The sequence below is a fragment of the Lissotriton helveticus genome, chromosome 6, assembly GCF_964261635.1.
Source record: "Lissotriton helveticus chromosome 6, aLisHel1.1, whole genome shotgun sequence".
Lineage (NCBI taxonomy): Eukaryota > Metazoa > Chordata > Amphibia > Caudata > Salamandridae > Lissotriton > Lissotriton helveticus.
In genome coordinates this window covers 233,008,708-233,035,925 of record NC_136067.1, presented here as the reverse complement: position 1 = coordinate 233,035,925, position 27,218 = coordinate 233,008,708, and the positions used below count along the sequence as shown (strand labels likewise).

The 27,218-nt window shown below is 45.8% G+C and overlaps 1 long non-coding RNA gene across 1 annotated transcript in view; it reads left to right on the top strand.

The window, feature by feature from the left end:
- LOC144761312 (uncharacterized) overlaps positions 1 to 16,385 on the top strand; it is a 73,602-nt gene extending 57,217 nt beyond the window's left edge. Inside the window, exons 2-3 of the long non-coding RNA XR_013595669.1 lie at positions 400 to 468; positions 16,122 to 16,385. This is a non-coding gene — a long non-coding RNA (uncharacterized LOC144761312). The remainder of the gene's footprint in view (positions 1 to 399; positions 469 to 16,121) is intronic.
- The last annotated feature ends 10,833 nt before the right edge of the window (positions 16,386 to 27,218 follow it).

Genomic DNA, 27,218 nt, shown 5'->3' with positions numbered 1-27,218 from the left:
TCTGCCCAGAACTGTGTCCTCCAAAAAACAGACTCACAGCTATCTTTAATTTCTTAGCTTAGCATTCAAAATAACAATGCAAGGATTTCCACGAGTCTAGAAACATAGTGATCATAAGATGCTGTTCAATAACCTCTGTCTAGTCCATTTCTTTTTAAACAAATTTGTAGTGTGTGAAAATGTCAGTGACAAAACAATAGTCCACTCTTGTCTCACTGTCTTATAAATGTTCTGTGATGGATTTTCAAAAGTTTCTTGCTTCCTCTCCTGACTTTTTTTCACAAAGCTCACTAATTCACCATTCACCCCATCTTTCAAAACAATGTAGTGCACTAACCTGTCTTGAATCTTCACAGGTGGAGTCTTTGCTTTACTGTATTGTTCTTTCTTTTGTTTCAGAGTTTATCAATGATTGTAGGACACTCCCTGATGTCATCGCCACCAACAATAGCTCCACATCAGGGTCAGGTGAATCCTCTTCCTATGGTATCTTATTGGGGCATTTAAAGCCAAGCAACAGTTGGAATGTAGGGCTCAGTATTTATAGTATCTTGCCCAAAATGGGCTCCAAGATTTGGGGAGCTGAGTTCTTGAGGGAACTTGAAAGAGATCATTGTTGAGAAATCTCTCTAGAGACAGGACACTGAGGGCAGGAGAGGATCTGCAGCAGGTGTTACAGACTGACATTGTGCCCGGTGGTTTTACAGGGTCAAAATCTGAATTAAAATGCCCTCCATGATCACATGCAGCTGAATAGTTAAAATTAGCTGCAATGCACTCATAGATGGGATAGGGGATTGAGATAAACAAGAGAGACTGAGGAGTTCAAGTCATTTACGCTAAAAGAAACTTTAAATGCTATCCAGACCCAGAAATGTGGCAAAGCCCCTGGCTTGAATAGAATCCCTGCTGACTTATTACACAATGAGCCTCAGATCAGGGGACTCTCTATAAATTGCCTGCCTCATGCATTGATGGCTGGGGGCAACATCCCAAGGTCCTGGAAAGGAGTGGAAATAATCCCTAATCATAAAAAGGGTGACAAATCTACACTGGGAAACTACAGACCCATAAGTATGCTTGACAATATCCAGAAAGTCTACAGTATGCAAATTGTATCTAGACTATGGGATTGGATCTCCCAAGCTAAATTGTTATCCCACTTACAGACTGGATTCAGATACAATACTTGTACCATTGATCAGATTGTGAGATTCCTGTCTATTAAGTGGAAGATAGTAGACATTGATAGGGGATTGCTGTATGTTGCCTTTCTGCATCTGCGAGCTGCGTTTGATCTTGCACCAAGGGCAATACTTTGGGTGGCTGCTTTGCATAAGATAGGGGTTTTGCATGGATTATTGTCCCTAATACAGGCTTTAAATACGGAATGTTTTATGAGGGTTTGGAGGGGCCCAGAGGGAAATTGACAGAAAACATTCCAATCAGGAGAGGAGTAAGACAAGGGTGTACTTTGGCCCCTACACTCTTTCTTTTGTATATAAATGCTGCAACCTGTATCTTTTAAATTGTGAAAATGCTCCCCAAAGGTAAAGGATTACCAAATACTATCCCTCCTTTTTGTAGATAATACTTTTTTATTATCAAAGACTCCTCGTCTATAAATTCTCTTGGACAAATCTAACACTTTTTGTTTAGAGCATTCCCTGGAAATTAATAGTAACAAAACTAAGTACATGGTCTTTGGTGCCAGGAGGAAAACTTCCTAGAGTAAGGTTTCTTAGGGGGAGGCATTGGACAGGGTACAGGGTTGACTCTTAGGACGCAAAGTGTTATGACTTTAAAACCAAGAGCATGGTCTGTCATAAGATTTGCCAATATATCACCCATTTTTTCTACCACCCATCCCTTGGAGATATATAAGATTCAAGCTTGAGGTAGAGCTATGTATGGGGTAGATGTATTGTATTATGACTGGTACCTTAACACACTCGAAAAAGCTGAAAATCCATTTATAAAGACCCTTTTGATATTCCCCACCAGTGCGCAGACGCTGCTAATTAGACTTGACCTAAACCTACGATTCATTTCAGACATTGCTATGCTGCAACCTATCCAATATTGGAAAGTGTCTGGAACAATGAGGATTTAGGTCCCTACAGGGATTGTATTTGAGTTGTATTAGATGACCACCATGTTAGGAGACCTCCATGGCTTGTTCATATTAAAAATTGGTTATTTAAGTTTGGTCTGTAAGATTTTTGTTTCCATATTTGAATTAGGAGCCAAACTTTCTGCTGCATCCCCTGGTACCCTGGCAGACTCCTTCTTGATGTTTAAATGTGTACCGGAGTATGAGTAATACCGGAATATGGTTATTGACCCTGCTGCACGTGCACTTTATATGAAATTTAAATTGGGCATCTTACCGTTGACCGCGTTTACCCACTCCAGGACGAAAAATTGAATTATATTGAATCTGTGCCAGATGGGTTGTTAAGTACCAGAGAGTACTGAACACTTGTTATTTTTCTGTAAGGGCTGTGCTAAACAACAATTACATTGGATTATTACTCTTTGTAAACTTCTCAGTTTTAGGGACCACCACACAGCCCCTAGAGAATATAAAACCAACATCAGAGACCGTATGCTGTATTCAATCACAAGATACCTCTCTGAAATATGGCACATAAGGATAAAGCTTATCTTTCACACCTAATATCTTGTCTCAAATGTATTCATGATTAGTTTCAAATCCTTTTTATTGATGTCTTACCAAAATTTATTTGCAGGTACTGAATTGACATTATTTGCTGTGGTATTTTTTTTTAATATACTCTACTAATTTTCATTTGTTATTAGGGATTTTAAAATGTGATGAGACTTGTATTGTCGGTCTGTAATTTCCCACATGATTTTGTATTTCCTAAGACATTTTTTTAATGAATTTATATGTTTTATAATATCTCAATTCTAAATGTTTTACATTCTACCTTTTATGGCTCTATTGACCCAAAATAGAGGAAATATATCACTCAGTAGTCTGCGATGCTGTCATAGTAAGGCTCTATATCTGCACCTCATTCTTGATTGAACTTTCTGGAGGGGAGGGCAACTAGGTATTGTTCAGCATCTACAATCAGGCATAACAACGAACATATTCATTAGAATTTTAAGGTCATTTGATTACTCAATCTTGACATTTTGAACAAATGGAAAATAATGAATGTGGCATTCTGTTGCCTCTTTAAATGTGCTCTAGATTACTCCGCTTAAGCAATTTTACATTTCAGTCTCTACATATGTGGTTTGCAGACTATTTCAATGTACTGCTCTCTTCAAAACATTGATGTCTTTTCCAATATCCAAAATATAAACACAAACGAATTTCATAAGACTTACTCCACTGAAAAAATTAGGAATACCCTTGGTAAGCACTCCTCAATAAAGGGGTGGAGATAACTGGAAAATGGGGATTTTGTTTAATGTTTCTCTCAAGGAGCAGGTGCACCAACTATACTACTACTTATTTTGTCAGAAAAACTGTTAAAGTACATGACACACTCTTCATGAAAGCTCAATGATACCTTGGTCAGCTTGTGCTTGATTTTAGTCTAGACCGCTGACCTCAGTTACAACTTATGGTGGCCTCTATCTCTGAATTTCTTTCTCCATATCCTCCACCGGACTTAAACAATAATTCCTGGAAAGTCTTCAAGAAAGGTAGTTCATGACTCCATTGGTGATATTTCTTTACTCTGTTCCATTTTGACACTTTGCATTTTGTATTTATGGCGCTGATTCTGGTGTTCATGACAAAGTGGTCCTATACTGGACCTGATATAAACCACACTCCCTCTTTATCACTGAATGGAGGGGGACCACTGGAGTGACAGGTTGTACAAAAGTCTAATTTAAAGGGAAACAAGGAATCTTTGAATGGCATTGACTTTGACAAGTGGAGTGGTGTGGCTCACTGGTTAGAGGCGGCAGACCTGGAAGCAGAGAACGGCCTGGGACCAGGGTTCAATTCCCGACGCGGCAGGGTCGTGGACCAGGGTCAGCGGACTCAATAATTCTCGCCTCGGTGCCTACTCTAACCAGGGATCACACTCGGCAACTCTGGGCATTAGCTTGCCTCATCTCTACAACGGCCCCCCACATTCGCCGGGGATGCCTGGTTTCACCTTGGAGATACCCAGTAGGGACCATCTCACAGGGATAGCCAGGACGGGTTCCCCAGCGGTCTACAGCGCCATGACACCTCAGGGCAGCAGTGCGCTTTACAAGACACATACATTTACATTTACATTTGGGTGAAATGTAAAAACTTAAATTACCCTACGCGTTGAGAATGGTTACTGTTAAATGGGGGTCTTTTTTGGAGGGCACCGGGGGAAACCTTGGTTCTCTGGGGGCCAAACATGATGGTAGATGGTGTGCACAGACATGAAGGATGATGAAAAAGGCTTACAGGAAGCATGGGCTGAAATAGTTGAAGATCATTGCAGGGCCTGAAACTTTCAGCCCTTTCCCAGGCCCATCTCAATTCTGGTACTGACTTGCATTTCACTCACAAGACCCATGCCAGTTTCTTCTGCACCAACGCTAATGCTGAGTTCACTGGCACTGGTAGCAGACCCGGTTGTGACACCCATGCCAGATCTCAAAAAGGCATTGGCTCAGGCTTGACTGATGTCATGCTACGAAATCACGAAAATACAACTGGTTGTTATCCTGCTGGACTCTAATCCGCTGCCTCTTCTGCGACACAACCATCTACAGAGGCCCACTTTCTTTTTGGTTCTGTTTCTAACCCTTTACAAGAAGCACACAGGGGACCTCCTGATACTGATGATGAAGTGGTGGGCATGACTTATTCCCCCCCCATACTGATGATGCACTATACTTGGATTTACACAATGCTTGAATAGCCACATGGTCCACCAACAGAAGAAAGTCCCTCATCTGCACTGGTAGTCCAGAAGGATGCTGAGGTGCTAGATGTGCAGTTGGCCTTCAATTAGAGAAAAATTAACAATGTCACCTGTGCCCTTGCTACTATTTAATTAAGATTGCTGTTACTGATGCTTTGATGGCATCATGGTCCAAGCCTTGATCTTGCCCACCAGCTATTCAGTATCCCATTGAAATATACCTCCATCCAGTGATTCAGACTTCCTAACAAAGTACCCTATGCCTGAAAGACTCATTGAGCAGGCTTCTACTACCAAGGTCAATGCTAACTACTTCCCAGCCAACTCTCCTGATATGGAATCAAAACGTCTCAACACATTTGGCAAAGCATGATTTCTTCTTCAAGCTGTGCCCCTGTATCCAATAGTGAATGCTGTTTACTGGGGTATACTCATCCTCCCTGGGACATGGACAGCAAGCCCGCGCCAGTGCTCCCAGAGAACCACAGTGCTTCTCTGGTTCAGATGTTACAAGATAATCATGCTGCATTGACGTATTTTATCCGTGCATCCATGGATACTATCAAAGTAACTGACAGGGAGATTGGCAACATGCTTAGATGGCATGCATGAATTAGTTCCACCTGATGTTCAAGTGATGTGCCAGCATGTTTAATGAATTGCCTTTCAATGAGTACTGACTCCTTGAGGAAAAAGTGCTAGTGCAATTTATAGACAGTTGAGCCCCTGCACACTTTTTCCCAAAAAGAGAAATATATCTGTAAGGATTGTGTTTGTGCTGAAAGGTAGACCTTCCTCCACAGAAACATTTCTGCTCATAAAGCAGACACCCTTATGCCATGGCACAAAGGTGCCTGCAATGGCACTATGAAGCCACAAGTGCCCCGGTGCTATGATTGAGTTGAACTGTGCCATATCTTTGGAAATATGGAGCTGTACAGCTCTCTCCCTTTCATGAAACCAAGCACAGCAACTTCGCCTGCTGAGCAGTGTTGAGTGAAATCTGATTAAATATGCCCCAAAGAAACTTTGTTTAAATCACCAGCTGTAATGCATTTCACTAAATGTTTGACACATTTCCTTTCAAGCCATACATGATGCCTCACTAGGACCTGAAACTTGTTTTGACATCTTCAATCAATCAATCCACATTTTTAAAGTGCAACTCTTTCATTTCTCGGGGTATCTGGGCACTGTGTCTCCATTGAAGAGCCAGGTCTTGCGTCTCTGAAGTGTGCCCACGAGCGTGCGAACGGAGCTGGGGCGGGAGGTCGTTCTAGGCCTTTGCTGCGATGTAGGAGAAGGAGCTGCTGCAGCTGCAGGTGTGGCGGATGCAGGTGGTGTGTGCAAGTGTGAGTGAAGAGGAGCGTAGGTGTCTAGCAGGTTGGTGGAAGTTCAGTCACTGGATGAGGTAGACAGGTCCTAAGTCATGGAAGGCTTTGTAGGCATGCATGAGGATCTTAAACTGGCATCTTTTCTGGATTGGGTGCCGATGGAAGTCTCTCAGCTAGGTTTGGCGCTGGTAGGGTCCTTCACAGATCCCCTGGCATTGAAACGACCTCCAGTGGTATCACAGACTCTCTGTGATAATCTCTCTGTCTTTTTCGAGAATAAAATAGCCACCATTCATGACTCTTTCCCTACCAACACCTCAGTATATAAAAGTCCTATACCCGTCTCTCTATCTGGCTCTGAGTTCCTGTTCGTTGATTTTGCAGAGATTTCTCTGGAACAATCTCTTGCAGAACTTCTTAAAATTAAATCTGGCTCTCCGCTGGACCCATGGCCGGCTAAACATTACAAATCCTTAGCTCCCATCCTTAATCCCTTTCTGAACAGAATATGGAATGATTCATTACAGCTGGGAGTTTTCCCCGACACCTGGAAACAAGCACGCCTGGTTCCGATAATTAAGAAGGCCAGCGCCGATCCCTGTGATCCTGCCAACTACAGGCCCATTTCTCTACTGCCTGCCCCTGCTAAAGTACTAGAAAGACTTGCTCAACAACAACTAGCTAGCTTTCTCGAAACATCAGGTGCCTTTCACGATTCTCAGCACGGCTTTAGACCAGGATACAGCACTGAGTCGGCTCTCATCGAGATGTCAGACGCAGTAAGATGGAGGCTGGACGAGGGATCAAGAGCGGTGTTGGTGCTGCTGGACTTGTCGGCAGCATTCGACACCGTCTCCCACCCCCTCCTCCTTGATCGCCTGCATTCAAAAGGTATTCAGGGCACGGCCTTAGGATGGATTTCATCCTTCTTGTCTAGCCGGACGCAGGCAGTGTTTACCCCCCCATTCATTTCTGAAAGTCGTCCGCTTCGGTGGGGAGTCCCTCAGGGCTCCTCGCTGAGCCCCCTCTTATTTAATGTTTATTTTTCCCCACTTTTTGATATCATCGCCCAAACTGGTATAAAGGTCACCTCCTATGCTGATGATATCCAGCTTATGTTTTCTTTCAATAACATCTCTCCCTCAACTTTTGATCCATTAAAAAATTGTCTTCGTACAATTGCTCACTGGATGGACAATAATTTTCTTAGATTGAATGCTGGGAAAACGGAGGTTCTATTTTTTCACCAGCCTTCTCCACTGGACCCTAATATTTGGTGGCCTACCGACTTAAGTACTCCCCCCCTCCCAAAAGACTCTGTGAAGAATCTTGGAGTGAGATGGGACTCCAACCTCACTTTTCATCATCAAGTGCATACAGTCTCCACTGCCTGTCTAGCCAAGATTAGAATGAGAAAAAAGTTCATTCACTTTCTGCCGAGTAACACCAGGAAGATTGTAGTCCAGGCGTTGATTACTTCACACCTGGACTACGCCAATGGCCTCTACTCTGGCCTGTCTGCAGGGCTCAGTCATCGCCTTCAGACAGTACAGAATGCGGCGGTGCGATTGGTTACCGGTCTCCCCCTACGTGAGCACATCACCCCTCACCGCCGCAACCTCCACTGGCTACCACTGCAAAAGAGGGCCGAATTTAAAGCTTTGGTACTAGCTCATCGGGCAATGCAGGGTAAAGGCTCCGCATATCTGTCTTCCTGTTTGATCCCTTATAATAACTTCAGGACTCTACGTTCCTCGTCAAAAAACCTCCTGTCGGTTCCTAGATTCAGGAAATCCCGCTCAGGTGGGAAAACTTTCCCAGTGTTGACAGCGGCCTTATGGAATAAACTCCCTAATGCCATCCGGCTGATCAAAGACGAACAACCTTTCCGGCGAGCACTCAAAACTCACCTGTTCTGCTGAGTTACTTCTGCCTCAATTAACCATCAACGGTTTGCATGTAGTTATACAGGAGTGCCGGGACACCCCGTTGGGGTAGCTGTGCGCGATACCAAAACACACTAAATAAATAAATAAATAAATAAATAAATAGGGTCTTTGGTGAGCGAGAGGCTCAGTTGAGTGTTGTCTGCATAGGAGATTATTTTGAGTCTGTGGGATCTGATGACGTCTGTGAGGGGAGTCATGTAGGTGTTTAGCAGGGTGGGGCTGAGGGAATTTTCCTTATGGAATGCCACATATGAAGTCTTTGGGACCAGACATGAAGGGGGCAGCCTGATGCTCTGTGTATGTCCTATAAGGAAGGAGGAAATCCACCTGAGGGCTTCTTGGTGCATGCCAATGTTGTAGAGTCTGTTTATGAGGGTGTTGTGGGCGACTGTGTGGAATGCCACAAAGAGGTTAAAAAGGTTCAGAGCCACCATTTCTACATGGTCGAGGAGTGTTCTGATGCCGTATGTGGCGGCAATCAGCATGGTCTCATTGCTGTGGTTGGCACAAAATCCTGATTGGGAGGCGTCCAGTAGGTGGTTTTGTTCCAGGAATTCGGTGAGCTGCTTGTTGATGGCTTACTTGAGAAGTTTGGCCAGATAGGGGAGCAGTGAGAAAGGACAATAATTTTTTAGATCATTGGGGTCAGTGGAGGCTTTCTTCAGGAAGGCGCCGATGTCTGCATGTTCCATCTGTCCGGGAAGGTTGCTGTGGGGATGGAGGTGTTAAGGATGCTGATAAGTTGTGTGCTATTGGAGTTAGTTTGTAGAGATGGTGGGAGCAGGGGTCCGTGGGTGTCCCGGAGTAGATGGAAGACATGATGGCTGAAGTTTTCGGGGTGGTGAGCAGTGACTAGATGGTAATGGCTTGGCTGGTGTTTGCTGGTTGGTTGAGCTCGCCCGCATTGACATAGGTGGGTTGGATGTTGAAATTGCTTTAGATGTTGGTGATCTTGCTGAGAAAGTAGTCTGAGAAGGTGTTGCAGAATTATTGGTAAGGGTGGATGATGTTTTCTATGGCTGTTGGGCTGAGAATTCTTTGACTATTTTGAAAAGTTTATTTGTGTAGTGGGTAGCGGAGTCTATGCAGGTGGTAATAGCAGATTTCTGTGCTTTCTTTGATGTGCCAGTGGTAGTTGCTGAGGGCAGTTTTGTGAGCAGTTCTGTCAGCGGGGTTCTTGGTGGCACACCATTGTTTCTCCAGTTTGTGGCTATTGCACTTGGTGGTCCTGAGCTCTGGGGTGTACCAGCTGGCATGTTTGGGGCTCTTGTTGGTTTTTGTAGGTTTCAGCGGGGCGACTCTGTCGGCGCAGTCGGTGATCCAGGCAGCGTAATTATGGGCGGCCTGGTTGAGGTCTGTTGAGGCATCGGGTTGGGAGGTGGTGAGGGTTGCGACCACTGAGATTCAGTGACCTTGCTCCAGCTGCGGTGGGAGATCGGCTGCCTGGTGATGGTGTGCTTGGCGTTGGTAATGGTGAAGTGTACAATGCTGTTGTCAGCCCAAGCGAGTTCTGTGCTGTGACTGAATTTGATTCTGTTGCTGGAGGTGTAGATGGGGTTGAGTGTGTCTGGCTTTGAGCTGGGGTTCAGTAGCCAGTTGGGTTAGGCCAAAGTTGTTCAGGTTCTTCAGGAGGGTGATGGAGTTGGCATTGTAGGGGTCATTGATGTGGAAGTTGATGTTTCCAAGTTGGAGGTAGTGGTGTGAGTCATTTGCTAGGGGAGCGATGAGATTGGGTGTGGTATTGCAGAATATTGCTTGGGATCCTTGGTATCTGTAGGCTAAGGTGCCCCTTATTGTGGTCTTTGCATCAGTTTGTAGTAGGAAGTTGAGCTGTTCCATGCAAGATCATCATTGATGGTTTCCTTGAAGGTGATGGCAATGCCTGTTGATGGCTTTCTTGAGAACTTTGGCCAGGTAGGGGAGCAGGGAGATTCAACGATCATGTTTTAGATTGTAGGGGTCAGTGGAGGCTTTCTTCATGAAGGGGCTGACGTCTGCTTGTTTCCATCTGTCCAGGAAGGTTGCTGTGGAGATCGAGGTGTTGAGGATGCTTGTAAGTTGTGTGCTGACGGGGTTTGTTTGTAGAGGTGGTGGGGGCAGGGGTCGGTGGGTGTCCTGGATTGGATGGAAGACATGATGGCTGAGGTGGTCTGAGTGGTGAACGATGACTAGATGGTAATGGCTTGGCTGGTGTTTGCTGGGTTGGTTGAGCTCGCTGGCGTTGATAGTAGTGGGTTGGATGTTGAAATTGTTGTAGATGTTGATGATCTTGCTGTGGAAGTAGTCTGAGAAGGTGTTGCAGAATTCTTGGTAAGGGTGGATGGTGTTTTTTATGCCTGTCGGGTTGAGAATTCTTTGACTATTTTGAAAAGTTTGTGTGTGTAGTGGGTGGCATAGTCCATGCAGGTGGTGATAGCAGCTTTCTGGGCTTCTTTGATGAGCCAGTGGTAGTTGCTGAGGGCAGTTTTGTGAGCAGTTCTGTCAGCGGGGTTCTTGGTGGCACACCATTGTTTCTCCAGTTTCTGGCAATTGCACTTGGTGGTCCTGAGTTCTGGGGTGTACCAGCTGGCATGTTTGGGGAACTTGTTGGATTTTGTAGGTTTCAGTGGGGTGACTCTGTCGGCGCAGTCGATGATCCAGGCAGCGTAGTTCTGGACGGCCTGGTTGAGGTCTGTTGAGGCATCGGGTTGGGAGGTGGTGAGGGTTGCGACCAATGAGATTCAGTAACCTTGCTCCAGCTGCGGTGGGAGATCGGCTGCCTGGTGATGGTGTGCTGGGCGTTGGTAATGGTGAAGTGTACAATGCTGTTGTCAGCCCAAGCGAGTTCTGTGCTGTGACTGAATTTGATTCTGTTGTTGGAGGTGTAGATGGGGTTGAGTGTGTCCAGCTTTGAGCTGGGGTTCAGTAGCCAGTTGGGTGAGGCCGAAGTTGTTCAGGTTCTTCAGGAGGGTGATGGAGTTGGCATTGTAGGGGTCATTGATGTGGAAGTTGATGTTGCCAAGTAGGAGGTAGTGGTGTGAGTCGATTGCTAGGGGTTGATGAGGTTGGAGGTGGCATCGTAGAATATTGCTTGTCATCCTGGGGATCTGTAGGCAAAGGTGCCTCTTATCATGGTCTTTGTATTAGTTTGTAGTAGGAAGTTGAGGTATTCCATGCAAGATGTGAGGTAGTCATTGGTGATGTTGCATCTGATGGTTTCCTTGAAGAAGATGATGGCAATGCCTCCAACTTGTTTGTTGGCGCCATCACAGTGTATCATCTTGTAGCATTCAGGGTTGGCGGTGGTGATGTCTGAGTTTGAGGAGGAGTTGAGCCATGTTTCGATGATAAAGGCTACGTCTGTGGAGAGGGTGGTAAGGGTGTCCCAGATTTCAGTGGCTTGTTTGCAGAGTGAGCGGGTGTTGAGCCAGTAACAGTGGAGCGGTCAACGGGTGGTCTTGGTCTTGTGGCCCAGAGGGGTGCAGGTTCTTTCGTAGGTTGTGTCACACGAGAAGTGGAGTGTTGGCAGGTAAATGGTCCTTTGGTGGATCGTTGGGAGGAGGAAATACAGCTGTTTTGACATCTGGGGTCCAGGAGTTCCTTGGCAATGTACCATCGGGTGACGGGGTCCTGCCACTGGACATTGCACCATGGGTGATGCACGCTCCCTCAGCACGCATCTGTTGCGTGGTTGTGCTAGAGCCTTCATTTGTGATCCTGGGGATGGTTCTGGTGCAGGCAACACCGAGGTTGGGACAGCAGGCAGCACAGGTACTGGAGACAGCACAGGGATAGGAGGGACAGGGACAGCGGGCAGCGCAGGGACAGCAGGCAGCACAGGGACATGAGGCAGTGCAGGAACAGGGGTAGTGGGAAGCTCAGGGACAACAGAGTACCGTACCTCCAGTTAGGGTCAGGCAAAAGAGGGTGTGGCCGGCACTCCAGGGCACTCATGGGCCCGTCCGGGCATTGCATGGGCACCGCCTGCACATCGTTTGCAAAACAGGAGCTTCAGGCGCCCTATATCCTGCAATGGAGGAGTGAAAGAGGTATGCCCAGCTGGCCCCATCTCCGGGGCTGCTGGGAAATGTAGTGTGCTGTGGTCGCCCGGTCCGGTCATGGCTGGTGGGCAGCTTCGGATGGAGGGAGGGGGTCTTATTTATTTATTTATTTATTTATTTTAACACTTATAAAGCGCACTAATACCAACCGGTGTCCTGGCGCTGAAGTGGTAACTCCCTGAGATTAAGATTCCCCGGCTAAAGGGTAAAAAGCCATGTTTTGAGATGTTTTCTGAACGCTAACAGATTGGTGATTGATTTAAGGGTCAGGGGGAGAGAGTTCCAAGCCTTTGCTGCTCCTTGGACAAAACTCCTGCCCCCCCAGCGTGCCTTCCTGATCCTAGCTATTTTTATCAGTCCCATACTGGCAGACCTCAGCTGTCTCTCTGGTCTATACCATTGGAATTGATCCTGAAGAGACACTGGGCCCAATCCGTGCAGTGCCTTAAAGACAATGCAAAGGGCTTTAAACATAATCCTCTTTCGCATCGGGAGCCAATGCAATTTCTCCAGTTCTTTGGTAGCTGAGGCAAATTTGGGCAGACCTCCAATAAGGCGGGCTGCCGCGTTTTGAAGGACTTGCAGCTTGTTCAAGACTCCCTGTTGGGCCTCAAGAAAAAGACTATTACAATAGTCGAGGCGCGAGTGCCGTCACTACCGTCTTTTTGCTTCCCTCAGGTAAAAAGGGGAGCACTTTCCTAATGGTTTTCAAGAGCCAAAATATGGACGAGGTCAACGCCATAACTTGGGGTTTGAAAGAGAGTTGGCTATCTATGATGACGCCCAGATTTTTTTCCTTTTGAGCTGGAGCGGGCGGGTCTCCCATATCTGTTGGCGATGGCAGGAGGGCAGGCACCTCCTGCAAGAATACACAAGGCAGTTTCCCACGATGCTGGAGCTGCAGGCACCCTATATCCTGCACCATAGGTGTAAAAGAGATAGTCCTATCTGGTCCCTCCTCTAGGGCTGCTGGGAAATGTATTGAGATGTTGTTGCCCTGGCCAGTCATGGCTGGTCGGAGTCTTCGTGAGATGGGAGGAGGTCTTCAGGCAATGGCAGTAGGGGAGACACCTCCTGCAAGAATATACAAGGCAGCTTCTTGATGTGCACACCCTTTCAAGCTATGCACAATTTTACTTGACGCTCTTGATGTTGTAAACAGTGTTCCTTATCACCATTACATCAGCACACAGCGTGAGTGAACTGCAGGCATTGTTTCTCCTACCCCTCCCTGACACCACCTTCTTTTCGGGCAAATTGGTGCTAAGAAATAGAACAGCTGTTTTAACACCATTCCATGAAGGGCAATCAATCACTCTGTCTACTTTTTTGATCCACCTCACCCCTCGATAGAGGAGGAGAGGCTCCATCGACTTGATTCAAAGAGGGCATTAAGCCTTTGTACGGATTGCATGACAGACCACCAGGTGGATGATGAGACATTCGTCAGTTTTCAGGAGTAAAGAAAGATAGAGCAACAGATCTGAAACACGATGACAGGGAAATAGCCCCCTGAAAATCTCAGAGCAAGTTTCACCAGGGCTGTGTTGACACAAGGGATACCTGTTTTTGACATCTACCAGACTGCAACGTGGGTGTTCCCTAAGCACTACTTCCTTGGCTGCCAGGTCCGATGAGAAGACCACTGTAGGATGTTTTGGTCTGCGCCCACTCCCAGACCCTCCACCTTTGGAAGGTTTTGCTTTGGTATCTATTCTAAGGAGTCTATGGTTGGAAGTATACTTAAGAAGAACAAGTTAATTATCTTCTGTAATGCTGTTTATAGCAGCTATTCAATATACCCACAGATTACCTACTGCACTCCTACCTCTGTTTTCTGTGAAAAAGCCCTGAATAAGTAATATTCACACTATCACGAATAATTGTTCTACACTCTGTGTTTGAGGGTGTGGATAAGGCAAGAGATAATAAAACTGACATCAGTGCTCACATGAAGTGTTAAATCTGGCTGGCTCCCTTGCTTCCAGGGTGGTACGTAGCCAATGCAGTGCTGTGCGACTCCACCTGCTGGCGCAGGAGCACTGCTGTTGAAGTTCGCCAGATACAGTCTGGCACTTGGGGACATTCCAAAGGTGAGGAATCTATGGTTAGATAGAGTATCCAACGGAAAGAGAGTTACAGCTGGTAATTACCTTGGGGCCTGATTTAGAGTTTGGAGGTCAAAGTAATATAAGTCTGGCAGACTTACCCTCTTACAAATTTAGAGATGTCTGCTGGTCCTTTGGACATCTGACTACCCACTCCCAATTTTCAGAACTTTTGGATGGCTAACCCCATGGCCGGTACTCCAACGGGCCGTCAAATGAGTATGTAGAGATCGGAGATGAAGTAGGCTGCCCACCTGTAAATTGGGTGGGCGGACCGTGAGTTTGACAGAGAACGTACTCTGTTGCCATTGCAACAAAGAACCCTCTCTGCCAAACTTTAAATCAGCCCCTTGTTCATCAAAGTCAAGACTGCTATCGCGATGGAAAAAGTGTGGACGGTTTCTTCCACATTTTCCGAGCCAGGTGTCGCTTTTCAGACATATTGGGCCCCATGCATCAACGAAAAAAACCAGTCACAAACAGGCAAATTCTCAGAATCTGCCCCTTTGCGACTGATATTGTTTGCATTTGGGATGCATCATCCCAAATGCAAACATCATAATTTAAGTAATCTCCGCATTTGCGATTACTTAAATTGCAGTTGCATTTAAGGAATTGCAAATTGCGATTCCTTTAATGTAATGCATGATGCAAATTGAAATAGCGATTTCATTACTAGGGGTTGCAAATTACCGTCAAATGAAACTGGACGGTAATTAGCGAAAACTTTTAAAAATGCACTAAAGTGGATTTTTCAAAATAACATGTTACACACACACATGCCCTTGGCGCATGTGTGTGTGCAACATGTGGTTACATGGCAATTTCAGGGGTGCATCAGGGTGTCCATTTGGCACTCTTGCACCCTTGAAATTGCATGTGAAATTTGCGAGTAGTACTATTTGGTACTCACAAATTGCGCATGCAATTTCCATTAGGAATGAATGGGTAGCAATTCCTTCATTATGACTCACAATTTGCAAGTCGCAATTAGGGATTGTTTCGGAATCGCAACATTTTTTGCGATTCCTACATGCATAGACAATTGCGATTCTTCAAAAATCGCAATTAAAGAATCGCAAATGCCTATTTTGATGCATGTGCATCATTATTTGGAAAGTTTGCGAATATGTAAAAAATAAGCTTTAAAACACATTCAGAAAGACAGGTACATCTCTGCCAGTATGTTTAAGTTTTTCTTTTTGGCTAAGTCCCTCAGTCTTCTCTCATCTATCACTCAACGCCATCTAACGTGGGGGGCTGATTAAAAATGATATAGACTATACTATTGCACGGCTTATCAAGGCTAGACAGCTTAATTTCTAATGTGTGAATATTTTTCTGATACATTTGCAGCACACGAAAGGAACACCATTACACATTTAGCAATAGCTTGGTGGTTCACGTTTCACGCTACAATGCATGCATGCAGAGTGCCTTTAGCAAATTGAATGTATTTGCAGTTACAATTGCAATAATAGTTTTTAAGATTTCGTTTTTCATTTTATTCAGCATATACTTTTTCTCAAATAGGAGTTTTGTTGGTTTCTATTTAAAACAATAGCCACCCGAGACGGTGCAGATTTATTAAAGGCAGCTGACCACTTGCGGCTTCAAATGTTGACTGCTGATTAACATCTACTATACATCAGAGTTTTACATTTTTAGAAAATTATTTTTTGATGGAAAACTTCTATAATAACCATAACACAAATAACTGTGCAGTCAGAAATGTAGCTTGAAGCCACATGGTACCAACATAACTTTTTGTTTTTGTTTTACTTGTATACAGGTTTCTATAGTCATTCTTCTTCATTCCAGTCCTATTGAAGTGAAAGCGGATCACAACTGCATTCAACAAATGAGTGACAATAAGATGCGCTGATATTTCTATTGAGAGATGAAGAAGCTACTTCGAATAATGCGTGTTCTGGACTCCACACTACATTGTATCATGAAAATCGTTTGTACGTAGGCATACAAATGGCTCATATATTTAAACAAGTAATAAACACTTGGGCACTGATACCACTGTGATCAGGCTGCAACTGTGAAGTTAAAAGGCTCTGTCCATTGGAACATCAGTTCCAGGTATTCCTATGAAAGAAGAGTTTCATTTTGACAAACCAAGCTATTGAGAATAAAAGGGACCCTACCAAGTTAATATTTCTTGGGCTTCTTCAATGGAACTTCGGATGCTGAGGCCCTCATCATTTTTCCCCATTAACCCAGCAGGGACATTCCAGGGTCTTAATTATTCGTTTATCTATTCGCACAGCGTCTTCCTGTTAGTTAACACGAAATATATGATTTTTTCTAACGCCGTTAGGAATTACATGCGGGCCTGTTGGGGTCCTGTTCCGCATGCACTCCCCCCTTTTGGGAGCATTAATGAGTCCCAGCCCACACCCTTTCCCACCTGCTTGGAGCCCCCAGGACAGTCAGCACCTGTTTGGAGCAGATTGTAAATGTTACAGATTATTAGATCTTGCCTACGCAGCGCGCATGCGTTGCATGGGGGGACCTCCTGGAATCGATCCTCTGTTGTCCCCAAAAACATGCACGCGTTGCATTGCATTCAATGGCAACGAGTGCACGTTTGGCGATTCCCTTGTGGGAGCGAGCTTTGGCAACATCTGTTTGCAATTAACTTCCAAACAGATGGTGCCCAAGGCTCGCTCCCGCAAGGGAATCGCTGTGTGTTCTCTCGGCCGCACTCCCCTCACCCTCCCACTTGTTAACCCGGAGTACTGTTTCACTTTTGCAACCGCTGGGCCGTGTTTGTGTTTCAGCGCTTGTTTTATATTCTCACAATTTTTAAATTATCATTTGTGCTATGCTTTAACCTCTGTAAAGACAGTAATTATACAATAAATGTCATACATCAATACACAAGCCAGTGACATTTCACATCAAAAGTGACCGGTATCTGAAAGCTGCGGAGCACACCGCTCACGTTGTTCGAGCACTGAGTGATTTGTACTTGCTGGCTGGCTCTGAGCTGCTAAAGGTGCTGTTCTCTGAGCCCTAAATGGCCGCGTTTGGACGCCGAATCGTTGCTTAACGGCTTTCACTTCTTCGGGCCAATGTGTGACCGCTGCGCGGTTGCCGCCTGAGATTGATTGGCTTTGAATCGCTCTGCGTGCATTTTGTAGTTTCACTGAAAAGCTGACCTCCTCCTATGCTGAGAAAAACAGATGGGATGAAGTTTGAAAGGTGTCCACTGTGCTTACTGTGTGCGCCCTTGGGGAGGGGCGGCTAGTCATTAAAAGGCCGCAATATTTTACCGTGCAAAGAAGGTAATCTGCCTGCGGGTTGTACAGAGGTGGATGGGGGAGGGGAGCCACAACTCCATCAGAGGAAAGTGCTGCTGCAGGCTCTTTTTCACTGCTGCTGGGGAGGGGGCTTCGTAGCTGTCATGGAGATGGCCCCAGCCCGTTTGTGCTGATGCTGCATCAGTGGCATAGCTACTATTGCCGCCCGTGTCGGATGGGGGTTTGCCGTCCCAGCCGCATGTGAGGGAGGGGAGGCAACAGTCCAGCCTCTAAAATGGACCCAAGGGTGGCTACCGCCTGTAGTATCTCACTACTAAAGTATAACAGACACAGGATGTATTTTATATGGAGCCAATATTCATACATCCTGCTTCGACCCTGTCCCTACTCTAACTGCCCTCAACTCGTCACCCTCGCTCCTCCTGTTCCTGTTCCTCCCCTTAGCTCCACCCTAACCACTAGACTGCATCACGACACTACATCTCCCCCCCTTGTTAACGAAATGAAATTAGAGTCCAACATATTTAGAGTTCCTGGATCAGCCACACGAGTCCGCGGGCTGTTCGTTTGAGCTATGGAGACGTATCTCAGTTTGCGTTGTGTGGCTTTCTGTCGCCTTGACGAGAGCATCCTTCATTACAAGAGTGCATCTTTGTATTTGCACGAATTCTCGTGTGAGGTGCGTATGCTCAGATTCATGGTGGTTTTCACTCAACTTCTGGGTGATCCACTCACTTTCAGTGTCTGAGGTGTCTGTGAAAGACTCCGCTTGATATAGGCAGTCTGTCCTCCTTTGTGACTCTTGTTTAAGTGACGCTCGACCTCTTTTCTGAGGGGATGTTGTTCTGGTTCTCTTCCGAGCGCCCGCATGTATTTTTACTTCCTTTTGTCTTGTCTGGTCGAAAGCAACGCTGTCTTCCTGTTCAGAGTCCTGGATACCAGACGGTAGAGTAATATCAGAGGAGATCATCTTGGTATGGCTTGGGGACTGATTTGCTGTCTCTGGTTGTCTCATCCACTCCCGCTCACGTTTGTGACTGGTGAACCCTGGGACCGGCTGGGTATTTGTATGTTTTTTTCTCATCCGATGATGACCTGTCTCTATTGACGCGTCTGGCTTCCCTTGCAGATCGACTGGCTGGTCCGTTTCCATCTGATTAATAATGGCCACTATATCTGTTTTCCTTTTGTAGAACCTTTGAGTCAGCCTCGCTGCCCCCATCCGGGGTGACGGTGTAGTAGTTATGTCTTGATACACCTGTGACTGACATGACAGGTCGTCTGGTGGAGTGATTGAGTGTTCATGGACATTGGTGTGAGACGTGTTGCTCTTGACGGGAGGAATGTCCCTTGGTTCTCTGGTGTGCTCGGGTGATTGACGCCATGGCCGTAGTCGGGACCACGACTCTGTCGACTCGAAAGATCGGACCGACATGCTTTCTGAATCAGAGGAGTTCTCTTTCAATTTCCTTTGAGAACGTTCCTTTGAGAATGTCTTAACGGGTGGACTTCTGAAATGGGTAGTCCGTGACGAGCTGCTTTCCACGTCAGAGTTGTCTTTGAGGCGTTTTTCTGGGTATCTTTCTCGAGGTGTCTTCGTTGTCAATTCACTGGAGAGGTTGTTCGATAACCACGTACTTATGTCTTGGGTTTGATCCCAAGGTATTTAATTTCTGCCTCTCTCGCCTGATTCTCGAGGTGTCTTCGTTGTCAATTCACTGGAGAGGTTGTTCGATAACCACGTACTTATGTCTTGGGTTTGATCCCAAGGTATTTCATTTCTGCCTCTCTCGCCTGATGGTAATGACCTCCTCTCTGTTTCTTCATTATTTTGGATGTCATGAATGCGTTTGTCTTCCCCCTTTCGTTGTCTGGGTGAATCAGTCCATCTTATGCAGTTCCCTTCCTCTTCACACTTGTTTGATGTACTGACATCTGTGTTACCGGTGTGGTGTGTTCTCCTGTTTGATGTCTCCTCGGACTCGTCTTTCGAATTTGGCAAACAGTGAGGTGCTTGTGTGTGGTCGTGTACCGATTTCCAGGGTTGACTTGACTGGTCCAGTCTTCTATATTTTGCCTTTCTTGCGCGTTTGTTAGACAGACTGTCATCTGGTTCATTGATGCGATCTGTCCCACTTGACACTTCATCTGCTTCAGAACCGTTTGCACCATCTGTTGACTGACTCCTTGAGGTTGAATAACTCTTAGAGGTTGTATCAGTGCCGCTATCACAATCCTGACTCATCCTGGTCTTTTGTGTTGTTGACTCGAAGTATTTCATGACACTTTGTCTCTTGTTTTGTCTTGGCTCTGATCTGCCTTCACCCTCCCTTTTTCTGGTTATGTTTGGTTCCTGGGCCTTGCCCCCAGACATGAGGGATGTCTCTTTCCAGACATCTTTGTGTCTTGCATTCGAGTGCACGTCTTTTGATATGTTTCTTGCTTTGATCTGCACTCCAACCTCGGCCCCTCTGATGATTCTCTTTAGGGACCACTGCCCCTGAAGAATCTTGCGCTTCGTGTCAGCATTTGAACAGCCTTCGATGATCCGGAGCCGAACTGCTTCTTCATTTGTAAATGTATTGAAGTAGCAGCATGGTACCAAACTTTGCAACCGGGTGATAAAATTTGGCAATAGTTCTTCTGGTTCCTGCCGTGCTGTAGTGAATGCGATGCGAGCATGGAAATGGGCACGTAGCTTCTCTTGGAGTCTTACATAGGTCTCTGTGTCCTTTTCAGGAAATGTTCTAATCAAACGTCGGCCCTCATGACCTACTAGCTGGAGTAGTAGCATCAGACATTTTCTATCTCTTCGCTCCCCAATAGCTTCAAGAAAATCGTCCAGTGATTCCAGCCACCGGTTCCATTCGAGACCCAAACTCCGAGTGTCAGTCTGTGTCACTGGAGGCGGCACCTCAATGCAGGGATTAGACCGTTGAGTTGCTTTTCCCACTGCCATGAGGGAGGAAGATTCTGATCGTTATCTCGGTATGCTTCAGTGATCTAAGCTTGGATTTCTTAAGTTCAGGATGGCCACCACTCAGCTACACCATGCATGACTCGTGGCTTAGCAACTTCCCACTCTCTTCAGTGTTGTGTGCTGGCTGAAAGTGGTTTCGGGCTCTTCCGCGATGATGTGCAGATTATCCACTGCCTTAGGTGGGAGAGGTGTGGCGCCGCGGCCAGGGTGACTGACGCTGGAATCTGGGGATCAGGGTTCGATCCCCGGCTCCGGCGGGAGGTTAGCCCAGCACCATGCGACTCTGGGCAATAGCTTGCTTAATCTTCCCGACGGCCCCCAGCGCCTAGAGACCCTAACGGGTGATTGTGCGCTATACAAATGTGGATTATTATTATTATTATTATTATTATTAGTTGATGATAGACCGCTTCCTTGACATTTGTTTAGTCGCGTTTCTTGATCAATTATTTTCTCAGTTTGCGCTGTCTTGTGTTTGTTGTGTTTCCTTCTCGCTTGCGTGTCGTCATTTGCTGTTGTCTTTGTTTCAGTCTTGTATTTGCTTGTGCTTGTTTTCTTGCACCACTCGCATTTGCTTGATCTTGGTAACTCCTCTATTTGCTTGTGTTTGGTTACTTGTTTCACCTCTGACATCAGCTTGCGCTTGCTTTCTTGTTTCTCTTTTGCATTCGCTCGTGTTTGCTTATCCTGTTCTCTTGCATTTGCTTGTGTTTGTTTCGCCTCTTGCATTTGCTCGTGCTTGTTGGTGTCCACTTGTTGCTTTCATCTGTCTCTTGCATTTACTTGTGCTTGTTTATATTTGCTGCTGCCCTTGCTCGTGCTTATTTATCACTTCAGCTTTACGTTTGCTCGTAGTTGTTTGGTATTTCACTCTTGCATTAGCATATGCTTTTCTTTTGTATTTGTCTTGGCTTAGGCTTGTTCTTGCTCTGCTTCTTGCCTTGGCATGTGCTTGCTGCTCAATGCTCTGCCGCCTGACTCTAAAATGGACGCTCTATGCTTTTGATGGGGCTGTGTCTCACTGCCTAACCTTAAGATGGCCGCCGATATGGGAATCTCGTTTCCCACGAGATTCAGGCTTTTCCACACTTCCGGCTTACACTGCCACAACCGGCACTCACCGACAGCCGGTTTCTCCAACGATGGCACCTTCCCAGGTCACCAGGCCACAAACTCGCCAGACCAGCAGGTAGGATCGGAGTGGGATCCCGACCTTTACGTCACCGCTGCACTCCACTCTTTCTCCCGCATCCGGGGTGAGCACCCAGTCGAGCGCTCACGCGCGCTTCCTAGACGGGCATCTCTGGCGCTTTACCAGCGCTCTTCCACTTGGGCTCCACGTGACCAGCAGGTCACGGAGCAGCGGGGACACGTCGCGTCACCCGTCCTGGACCTCACACTTCAGGGGTGAGCTTCCGGTTCTCTTGGCGCGTGCGAATCGCGCTCGCCGCTTCCTGCCGGCGCTCGCTCACAGCAGGCCACGCTCCACGCAGCCTCCACAGCCACGGAGCTTCGGGACAGGCAGGCGGTATTTTGGGCGGCTCAACCTTCGCCGCGGCGCTCTTCTTAATCGCGGTGGGTGCAAAGGCATGCTCCTCCTCTGCACCACCGGGGAACAGGGTCATACAGTGTCACGGGATCAATTCCAAGTGCACAGAGTACCGGATCCCATCCTCGTCACCAGCTGTAGTATCTCACTACTAAAGTATAACAGACACAGGATGTATTTTATATGGAGCCTTTATTCTTACATCCTGCTTCGACCCTGTCCCTACTCTAACTGCCCTCAACTCGTCCCCCTCGCTCCTCCTGTTCCTGTTCCTCCCCTTAGCTCCACCCTAACCACTAGACTGCATCACGACACTACACCGCCCCCCCGCTACGCCACTCTGCTGCATTCACCAACACCAAGTGTGCGCGCGCACACGCGTTATTATAATCATTGATACAACAAAGAGAAAGGATAGGAATGCTTGAGACAGCGCAACGTGTCATCACGTGCTCGCACAGCCACGCAGGCACATAAACGACACAACACCAAATGCACTCTAAAGAATCGGGTACATGGTTGCGCATGACACGTGCAGCAACTCAGACTCGCAAAGCCTCACATTTACAGACATATACTCACACCCCCTTTGTTTCTCAACCCACGTAGACACACACACACAACACTGATTGCCAAAGACACACATAAACGCAGGCCCAAGGCAGGTTTGCACGTGGCCGGTCTCTGTCAAGAGTGCAGCAAAAAACGATGGATTGCAATTAGGCTTAAAGTATCCCTCCATTCACTTTGTTGTTTGTGAAAGCAGCACAAGGACACACAAATACGTTTCACCACACAGTTACCCACAGACAACAACAAACTCCCACAGATGCACACTGGCCTATTTATAACACCCACTGGGATGTGTACCTAGAGAGGCCATTAGACACACAGATAGAAGCCCAGGCACACACGCATACACACTCAAGATGCAAAATGGTTATGCAGAGTCTAGGGTGACTCTCCTGAACTGGCACCGCCCTGCTAGGCTCTGTGTTTGCTGAGACATATTCACTCTGTTCACCTCTTGCTGTCCGACTCACTGCACTCCAGGAATGCCAGCCACAAGCAATTAGAACAAACCCCAGACGGATTGAAACCCTAATTGGTGATAGAGTGTGCCTGCATATCTCTGCATTGCCTGATCTGTCTTTGAGTGTGTGTGGCACCGCGGGCTCTGTTCACCCGGACCAGTTGGCTAGACGTGGTGCAGGGTGTACATTATTGCCCCTCCTGGACCTGTGTGCAGTGGGGTTGGCGGCAAAAGTGTGGGAGGCAGTGTGGGCTACTTGGCAATTAGCCAACTGTGGAGCCAGCCAAGGAGATTATACAACGTTTCTAGGACTGTTGTCTGATCCTGGGCCATCCAATTTATCTGTCGGTGCCTCGGTTCCCTCCTTACGCACCAAAATATGAGCGCTTAGAATTACAGTAATAATTGCTACAAAGAACAAGCATTGGCATAGCCAATAGGTCTCGCTTTTGGGACCTTATAAGTATTTGGTTATGCAGCATAATATCATTGGTGCAACAACATAAACTGTTGCATGGCTAAACACTTATAAGGTCCCAAAGGTGAGACCTGCTGGCTATGCCGATTTTTGTTTTTCTTATGCCCCTGGGGGGGTGACAGAGGAGAAAATGGGAGTTTTGGGGGCAGCGGGAAAGCAGTTTTTATCTTTGAGGGGGAGCTTCATCTCCATGCTGAAGGATGCAGGCAGGTGGTATTAGGGGAAGGGGAGGGGGATGTGGTGGTGACACAGCCCCACAGGTGGCTCTCAGTCCGGTGTCTCCCGGCCTATAAATATCAAATCTGGAGTTGGAGGGACCTCTAAATCTGGACCCGGAGACTCCTGAAAAATTGTAGTTGCAAGGAGCGGTGCAACACCCGAATCAATGGTCGTCCCCCGCAACCCACACACACACCTCCCTTGTAGATGCTGCCCTGGCCAACCCTTAATGAGGGCCTTAGTTGATGGGCTGCACTTAACATCTTGTACAGGCAGTGACACATGGTGTGGATGTTTATGTTTGATGAGTAAACAAAGCCTAGGGACAGCAGGTAGTCTGAGAAGATGTCCATTCCGGGTTTAACTTTGGCAGGAGTCTTTAGGGGAACATCTCCCTGGAACGTAAGAAGGATAGTTTTTCGACTTTCTTGGATGCTAAACCACCTGCAGCTCAGGCTTTTTTTGCAGACCAGAGCTATTTAAATCATGCCTTCATGTCCTGCAGGCAGCTTTGACAACGAGGGCCTTATGAAGCCAGTTTTAGATGCTTTTAGTTTACTGATAGATTTTAAATATTTAATTAGGCTTATATAGAAAATCTCCCTCTCTTCTTTATTTTTTCCCTCTCTATATGTATCCGATCATGCTCGTATTGACATTAATTTCAAAGAGGCGGGGCTACTTGATCTAAGATTCAAATTAAAGTGCGCCCGATGGAATTTAAAAACGTAAAATTGATCCTACAGCTTTTGCAAAACTTTTTTGCATGTAGGTTTTGAGTTGCCGCTGGTCATCAATGGGTCGCCCTGAGGAGACTAACAGAGTCTCTTTCACTGTGTGAAGAAGGGATGAGGACATTAATATGAGCATAAGGGGAAGCTCCCATATATGTCTTGAAAACCTTAGGCAGGCTAAGAGGAAATGTGAATTGTCTTTTATCATGACGTTGAAGTATGTATTCATTCTGAATGAATATATCTTTAAACGGACGTGTCACTGTGACAGGGTCTTCTGCTAGCTCTCCCACCATAGAGGCACGAGTAGAAAGTACTAGCATAATTGTTACTTTGTCATCCCCTGACTAACTCTACTTTCATTAGGATATAAAACAGCCTCAAAGGTTATCAGTAATTGAGACACATCCACAATGTGGTGATTCTCAAATATATTGCCTTTAATACAGTTAGAGAATGGAGGAAGAAGAAAAAATGTGTAGGTGGGCGGGAACATCAGTATTGCATGCGTAAGGGGTTGTGTATGTGATTAGTAGGTACATGTATGTGACAGATGGAAACGAAGTAATAGACATGTAAGGCAGGTCTGAAAGGGTGCAGAATCGGCATATATAAAGTTTATGGTTTTGTGAGGTAGGATTAAGAGGTATATATGTAACTTGGAGTGTACGCTAGTCAGAATCACTGCTAGGTCACTGGACACTGCTAATTAAGCGTATATGTATATAGGTATGAAGGTGTAAGGGTATTATTGTTAGTCAGTTCTATAAATCATAGGAGGATACAGGGCGAGATAGTCAGGTGCATCTATATATATATATACGTATATATATATATATATATATGCATTCCTGTTTCCTCCGTAGAGAAGTTTGCTCTTGCACTCCGGAATCGTTTTTCCAACACAGTAATTACTCCCAATTCGGTGGTTTTAAGTTTATTTGATCATTACAGCTCAGCCAGCAGCAACTCTACGCGTTTCAGTCTTAACCAAGACCTCGTGAGCAAGGTCTTGGTTAAGACTGAAACGCGTAGAGTTGCTGCTGGCTGAGCTGTAATGATCAAATAAACTTAAAACCACCGAATTGGGAGTAATTACTGTGTTGGAAAAACGATTCCGGAGTGCAAGAGCAAACTTCTCTACGGAGGAAACAGGAATGCATTTTGACGGCGGGGCCCTGCCGTGGCTCGTTTGCACCGTCGAAGAGCGCCTAACATAACCTGAACCCGGGCTAAAGGAGAAAAGAATATATATATATATATATATATATATATATATATATATATATATATATATATATATATATATATATTATATATACACACACACACAAAACATATATATGGTCTTTAAAACAAAATTCAGCTCATTTTGCTCTGGCTTGACAACACAACTGTCAGCAAGATCTATGCTTACCATTTGTTTGTAAAATACATATTGAGTGCGTTTTGCCTGCGCCCAGAGGAGCATTTTCTTTTCACCTCATTCTGCTGTTAGGAGTCTCAATCCTCCTCCTCTGGAGTGCTTATGTTGCATAGGGGGCTATTTTATATCTGAAATTTACACAGAATCATCACTCATTAATTCATTGTCAGTTTTGCAATGTGTACAGATAGCAATACTTGTTTGTTTTGTGTTGCAGACGTATTAAGCATGTTTTACACAGTTAAAGATTTTTGCCTGCTGGAACGCTGATGGGCAAAACCAATAAGACTGGCTTTAATATGCCAACAGAGGCTTGCAAAAATGCTGCTTGCACACTTCCGCATATTTAAGCCAGACATTTATGAGGCTCCACCTGCACTATTGCACCACCGGAACGTTATTTTTTTTCCTTTCTGGTGGCACATTGTGCCACTGGCATATGTATAAGGCCATGTAACGCATTCTGCAGCACACATAGAAAATTGCAAAAGCCTCTTGTGATTGTTTTTGTGTAATAAGGGTTCCCTTCCTGCACAAAAATAATCATCCCCGCAACGCAGGCACCCTTGCACCATGGTGCAAAGGTGCCTGCATTGGTACACAGCAGCCCATTGTGTGCCAGCGGAGGGGAAAAGGACAGGAATGCGCTGTATCTTATAGATACAGAGCATTCCTGCCCTTTTCTTTTGCCATAGGGCAACGCAGCAGCAAGGCCTGCTGCGCTGCCCTATGTAAAAAAAAAACATAAATGAGGCCCATTGCCTTTGCCAATACTTCTTCTTTAAATCTTTGATGCCGCTTTCAGTTCTGGATGACAAATTCAAATCACAAGTTGGAATTTTAAGAAGACAAACAGCTTAAAATATGTTTGAAAGAATAGGTAAAGATTATGAGGAGAAAAATGTATGGAAGTCTCAACCATTTTGAGTAAGTAAGTGAGTAAGAAAGCACCATTTACTTGGAAACAATGTACTCTTAAAATATCATAATAGTGTGAAAGTTTAATTAGTCTTTCTTTTATGTCTACTTCTCCAGAAATGTCATGATGTACAGAAATACCAACTTTTGGTGTTGGAGTCCGTAGCTTAACAGTTCTCCAAATGTGTTTCTAAAGCATGAATAACCTTGATTTTCTACTCCTTCCTTACCCAGGCTCCAGATAAAGCGTAGTTTGGGTGTAAGCACTGGACTCATG